This window comes from Phyllobates terribilis, unplaced genomic scaffold (genome assembly GCF_046119375.1).
Source record: "Phyllobates terribilis strain yellow unplaced genomic scaffold, ASM4611937v1 Scaffold_14__1_contigs__length_39327217, whole genome shotgun sequence".
NCBI classification, from domain to species: Eukaryota; Metazoa; Chordata; class Amphibia; order Anura; family Dendrobatidae; genus Phyllobates; species Phyllobates terribilis.
This window is the reverse complement of record NW_027362774.1, coordinates 22,968,077-22,975,431: the sequence shown is the minus strand read 5'-3', so window position 1 is coordinate 22,975,431 and position 7,355 is coordinate 22,968,077.

Genomic DNA, 7,355 nt, shown 5'->3' with positions numbered 1-7,355 from the left:
AACGGACACATGGATGGAATAGAGGCCATAATACGGATACAAATTTTCTTTTTTTCTGTATGGAAAAACAGGTGATTTTTCATATGCTCGGCTAAACCTGGCCATACTCCTAAAACCCTCTGTTTGATGTTTGGAAGACTTGTACAAAGTACCATTGCCTAATCCACGGATACATATCTCAACGCAGTTGACGGAAGTTATTGCAGGACGCCATTATGCTTCATCACACTTCAATAGAAACCAATGGTGACTGTAAAGTTACCAAGACTTTTCTTTGTTCACATCATCCTCTGGAGTTAGACATCAGTCATCCGATTCAAGTCGCATGTCAGAAAACTTTTGGGCTAAAATTGAATTTTGAGAAACGTCCTTCCATTTGCACTTATATTCGGAGACCCTATTGGCTAATATTCAGTGTCCTCTAGGTGCTTTAACTTAATAGTTTTGGGTTACAAGGTGTTTCCATTGCAGGCGCGAGAAGGAATAGCAGAGTCTTCCTTTTGGGCAGTTGCAGACAACCGTGTATTCTCTCATCCAAGAGAATCGGGTAAATTATGCTCATCACATTCTGGTCAGAGTTTGATCATATTCTCTCGGATGAGGAGAAGATAGAGAAAAAAAAATCTCCATCTTCTCCATTTTGTCAGTCCGTGGACTGCACTCAGATGTCATTCAAATTCAGTCTGATGGTTTCCACGGACTCATTGACTTGATTGGCTGAATGCAATCTGAATGTCGGATCCAACTTGGGCATGCTGCAATTTTTTTCCTTGGACTGGCCTGGTCCGAAGAAAAAATCTGACATGTGCACAGTCCCATAGAATAACATTGGTTTGCGGGATCACACTCGGACCTAAAATATTCTTGCCTGCACCTTCCCTTATTCTTATATCTCTTCCTCTCCTGGATCTTGGTCATTTCTGGCTGAAGAGATATTACCGAATAGCTTTGCAGACTTATTATTTAGGATCATGGACATCATATTGGTTATAGAATAACATGGATTTTACCCTTATGGATCTCACAGTGTAATGTACCGAAGCAAAAAGCAGAGAAGTTTATGCTAAATTATAGCACATATTATGTCTCCGAGTCTGGTTTTGGCTTTGTGCCTGGACTTGTTCAATCTTCTGCCCTAATGGGCGAAGCACTTGTCAAGGTGCTTACAGTAATTGACTGGGAATGGATAGGATGGAGGAGCACGATTCTACTGGAATATTGGTGCTTCCACCATCGGTTCTGCTTATCAGTGTAGTGTACTGGGAGAAACACATTGGAGGAACGTCATGGAAAATCAGCAGTTTTAGTGTAGAAGTCCATTAGCATAGAACTCTGAATAATAATATTGGTAATACAGCACCAGCATATTCCGCAATGCCTTACAAGAGGCAACATGTACAAAGAAAATCAGTCATTTAATAGTAAAAAAAAAAACTAATTAACAATTAGGTAAGTGTTTACGCCTATCCCACCTCATATTCTGCTCTTGCCAACTCCTTCTGTTCTTCTGTGTGTTGGGGTACCATAGTAATGAAGAGCGTACCTCTGAGGTCAGTCAGGCTCCCTATTCTTATAGCCCAGCTCTGGTGGTGATATGCTACCTGAGTATTCAGGTAGTTGGCATGCACTTTTTCATTAATTTTACTGCTGCTCCTTTCTGATCTTCCCTTCTGTGAGTCTCCTAACATACTCAGCTTTTGCTATGCTACTGGACTCTGCTATAATGCTCTACTTTGCTACACTGCTGGGCTCTGTTACATCACTACAGTGAGTCTCCATACCTATTCAACTTTGCCAGATCACTGGGCTCTGCTACATTGCTACAGTGAGTTTCCATACCTACTCAACTCTGCTACATCACTGGGCTCTGACATATTCCTACAGTGAGTCTTCATACCTACTCAACTCTGCTACATCACTGGGCTCTGACATATTCCTACAGTGAGTCTTCATACCTACTCAACTCTGCTACATCACTGGGCTCTGCTACATTCCTACAGTGAGTTTCCCAACCTACCTAACTGTACTTCATCACTGATCTGTGCTTGATCTTTACTGTGAGTCTCCTGATCCTCTCAACTCAACCACATCCGCGAATCTTCTCTGCTGTGCCATTAATTTTACTCTGCTGCATCTGTGACGCTCACAGCCATCCCTGGGAAGATGGGGGGTACTCAGAGCCGGGTCAGATGTTTGAGGGGTGTAGCCGTGGCCTGGACCTGTTCCGTGCCCAGGGCCGTCACATTAAAAGATTTAATGGGCTTTCAGGGTTGGTGTTAATTGACTACGCCACCTGTGGTTTCTGGTGATCCTCCACCAGCGCTGCGTTCAGTCCTCTGAGGAGGGATGTAGTGGCAGCAGCAGATGGTACTGTGGCGCCCCCGAGGGTTCGGTCGCCACAGGGGTACTGCACCTCTTTAATGAGGTGTGGTATCTCTCCTTCGAGGTAAGGATGGTGCAACTGCCAGGACCTCACCTCTGCATCCAACACCACACCTCTCCCACCTGAGGGGGGCTTATATGCACCAGGGTGCTTCCCCAGCCGGGATAAGTGGAGATGGGGGAACCAAAGTAAGGGGGAACCTAGTAGTGGGTGAGGGTGGAGGATGCACATTTAGGTTACACTTAATAATTCATATTTAATAAACAGCTATCTTGGGCTTATGGTCTTTTGATTGTGATCTTCATCACTGAACGTGGCTTTCTGTGTGAACCTGCAGTTGATGGGGACACGGTCCTAGTACTCTGCCCTTGAGTCAAGGGGCAGGCAAGAGTTAACGGTTGTCTCTACCCGGTCAAGGTCCCTACCCAAGAAGCCCTGGAGCAGAGAAGTCTAGCTCCACCGCAGAAAGGCCGGGTCTCCCTCTGGACTATGCACAGAACAAGGGTACGGGTGGCGACTCCACTCCGTTACCCGGTGGGATCCACTGAGCCTCCGGGCTTCTCCGACTAAGACTTAAAGTGACAGAGTCAGATATCGGGGGCCAGTACCCCTCTTGCAGCAGGACTCCCTCTGACTAGGCCAGAATAGCGAGGACAGGTGGCGTATACCGCTCCGTCTGCATCCCCCTGGGACCCTTTTGCCTGCTGAGCTTTACTCCTCCGCTCCCCTCCAGGCCTTCTTGGGAAGGGACCTTGACCGGGTAGAGACAACCGTTAACTCTAGCCGCTCCTCGCCTCAAGGCCAGAGGACGAGGAACGTGTATCTTCTATCAGCTGCAGGTTCACACAGAAAGCCACGTTCAGTGATGAAGATCACAATCAAAGACCTTGAACTTAAGATGGCTGGCTATTAAATATGAATTTTGTACGTGTAACCTCTAAGTGTGTCCTCCACCCTCACCCGCTACTAGGTTCCCCCTTACTTTGGTTCCCCCATCTCCACTTATCCTGGCTGGGGCAGCACCCTGGTGCATATAAGCCCCCCTCAGGTGGGAGAGGTGTAGTGTTGGATGCAGAGGTGGGGTGCTGACAGATACACCATCCTTACCTCGAAGGAGAGATGCCATACCTCATTAAAGAGGTGCAGTACCCCTGTGGCGACCGAACCCTCAGGGGTGCCACACATCCATCTCCCTATTCTAAGTTTCCAACTTTCTAGTGGTTGCTATTTGGCCATTACAGCCTCTGTTGCTCCAACTTGTTCAACTTGCTGCACCAACATCATTTGTCCATACTGTACGTCAGCCTCTTTTCTAGAGGGCATCGAGAATCCACCTAACCAGGTGAGACATAACCATGAGAAGAGTGAGGGTCCTGCTCACAAGTGCTTATAATCGATGAAGAAATAGGGGTGACACAATGTAAGAGTAATTGTTTTTTTTTTTTACAATAGTCCAGCCATATTTTTGCATAATCTAATCTACATAAAGATATATGATCTGGTCTTCAGACAGTTTTGTGTATGTAATGGTTAGGATTCAAGAAGTGTGGGGGTTACTATTAAATGGAAGGATGATATCCTGAAGAATAATGGTAGTATATTATGTGATACACCTGACTAATAAGATGTGTTTTTAAGGAACATTTAAATGTGTGGATGTTGGGAATGAATTTGATATTCCTGGATAGCACGCTCCAGAGACATGGTACAGCACAAGACAAGTTTTTATATTACAGAGGAGGTACATTTTATATGGCGGTAGAAGTGAGAAGAAGGATAGGGTGGTAGGTAGAATTGAGCGAGGGCAGCACTGTGGAGAGGATGGGTAGAGTACATAGAGATGAAGAGGAAAGGTAGGGCGGTGCAGAACTGTGGAAAGGATTGGTAAGGTGGTAGACAGATGAGGAAGAGATGTATGGTGGTGCAGCACTGTGGAGAGGATGAGTAGGATGGTAGACAAAGATGAGGAGGAGGTGTAGGGTGGTGCAGCACTGTGGAAAGGATGGGTAAGGTGATAGACAGAGATGAGGAGGAGATGTAGGGCAGTGCAGCACTGTGAAAAGGATGGGTAAGGTGGTAGACAGAGATGAAGAGGAGATCTAGGGCAGTGCAGCACTGTAGAGAGGATGAGTAGGATGGTAGACAAAGATGAGGAGGAGATGTAGGGCAGTGCAGCACTGTGGAAAGGATGGGTAAGGTGATAGACAGAGATGAGGAGGAGATGTAGGGCAGTGCAGCACTGTGGAGAGGATGGGTATGGTGATAGACAGAGATGAGGAGGAGATGTAGAGCAGTGCAGCACTGTGGAGAGGATGGGTATGGTGATAGACAGAGATGAGGAGGAGATGTAGGGCAGTGCAGCTCTGTGGAGAGGATGGTTAAAGTATTAGACAGAGATAATGAAGAGATGTAGGGTGGTGCAGTACTGTTGAGAGAACAGCTAGGGTGGTTGTCACGATTTCTCCACTCAGTGTGTCTTGGACACAGTGAGTGACATCTCGGTCTTCCAATCTAGTTCAGAGGCGTGCTGAGCTGTTGGTATTTTGATAGACAGCTCAGCTGTCCAATCTGAGACTGGAAGGTGCTGAGTTTCCTTCACATGTTCACTGTACTAAGTGATTACCCAGTTACTTAGCTAAGTTGTCAGTCCCAGATCTCTGCTAGTCATATTATTTGCTCGGTGGTGCTTGTTTGCTTTGTTTACCTGTGCTCTGTTTGTTGGTCTGTTGCTGCCTGACCTTCAACTTTGTTCAAATCCTGACCATCCATTTGCCTAGCCCCTTTGCTCTGATCCGCTATCTTCCTGGTATTCTGACCTCGGACCGTGACTTGACTGTGCCTTTGTCTTTCCGCTTTAGTTTATTACGTGCTCTCTTGGTATCTGACCCCGCAACATTTGACTACCCTGGCTCACAGCTTGTCCTTGAGTAATGACTAGCGTCACAGGTTTAGACAGAGATGAAGGAGGAGATACAGGACAGAGCAGCACTATGGAAAGAATGGGTGATGGGTAGTGTGGTAGAAAGAGATGAGGAAGAAATGTAGGGGGTACAGCACTATGGAGAGTATGGGTAGGGTGGTAGACAGAGATGAGGAGAAGATGTGAGGCGGCGCAGCACTGTGGAGAGGATGGGTAGGATGGGAAATAGAGATGAGACGAAGATATAAGGTGGTGCAGCACTGTGGGGAGGATTGGTAGCATGTAAGACACAGATGAGGAAAAGATGTAGGGTGGGGTAGTGCTATGGAGAGGATGGGTAGGGTGGTAGACAGAGATGAGGGAGGAGATATAGGACAATGCAGCACTGTGGAGAGGATGAATAGTGTGGTACACAGAGATGAGGAAGAGATGTAGGGCAGTGCAGCACTGTGGAGAAGATAGGTAGGGGGGTCGACAGAAAGAAGGAGAAGATGTAGGGCGGTGCAGCACTGTGGAGAGGATGGGTAGTGTGGTAGACATATATGAGCCAGCATGCTTATTTGCTATCAGGATGGATTGCAACATTCAGGTTGGAAGACTGAATATTAGTGAGGTGCCGTAATCAAGATGAGAATTAAACTGAGCAAAAATAAGACATTTCCACAGTAAAATAAAAAGGTGGATTTAGAAGAATTGAACATGCTCTTGGGTTTCATACCTACTAAACAAGCAGGTCCTTTGGGCCTAAGTATAATGGACAATTATAAAGCTGTATAAGTTGATATTGGGGAGTCATTAGACTTTTTAACCGGACTGTCTACTTTAAATGGGGATCATGCAATGTGCTGAACATTGGTTTATATAAAACACAGCAGAGAGGAAGGTTTACCATTGTGCACTGTAGCAGATCAAGGGTTATAAAGTAAAATCACTCATGTGAAAAAAAATGATATAAAAACACAAAGGTGACAAATTCTCCGTTGCTCTGGCTCCTGGATCGCTGAACAATTATTTGAGCAGCCTGCTAATAGCTCTGCATTGCAGTGACCTCTCCAAGATGAGCGGCGCCAGGTGAATAAATCCTCCAACTTCAAAATGAGTGGGTGAGCAGCGTTTTATACTTTCTTAACTTGTTAAATGACTAACGGACAATAAAAATTCAGACATGAATACCATATTGCAGCATTAATTACAATCAGCACGGTTTGAAGTGACGAGCGGGATGCGTGCCCTTACAGGTGCACAAGGGGTTTGCCAGGTGTGCCCTGCGGCACTGTGATACCACACATCTGTGATATGGCACTTAAATAAAAAACAATTATCTCTGGCTGTTCAGTGTTTATTCTGATTTTCTTCTGCACCTGCGGCAACAAGTACCGTATATATGTTCATATCTTGAGGGGGAATTCACATGTGGTGAATTTGCTGCAAAAAAGATCTGCAACTGTCCCACACAAAGCTAGGTGCTTCCCACCATATCAACTCCAAATTTTAGGACCCAGTGACAACTTGAATCTCTATAACAGATAAATAGGATAATAATTATGCATGCCAATGGCCCAGGCTGTCTCTGGCCTTACGTAGGGTTCCACAATGGCTTCATGACATAGCGTCTGCCAGTGTAGAAAGAGATGGGACAGCTAATGAGGCATCGTATGTCTCCAAAGTGGTGGAAGTCCTGGGGAATGTGCCCTGGACCTGTGTGCCATCCAAATAAAATGTCTAGTAATGACATTACACCATAGGCAATTGTGACACCCCAGGGGTCTGGTTGCCACAGTGATAGAGATATTACGTCTGAGAGCAGGTGGGAGGTCTCTTGGTCAGGGATCCTATGCATGCCACACCTCCTGCCCAGTCCTGGGAGGGGAAGAACTTCCCCTATATAAACCTAGGGCTGAGGCAGGGTTAGTGAGTAGAGAAGAAGTAGAGACAGAGAAAAGAAGCAAATATAGGAACAGAACATCAGGAGCTCTGTGGGAGCAGTGTTACAAGGAGTCAGGGGCTGGCAGCTGCAGAGCTCGCCCTGACTGAGAAGATTTCTGACCGGAC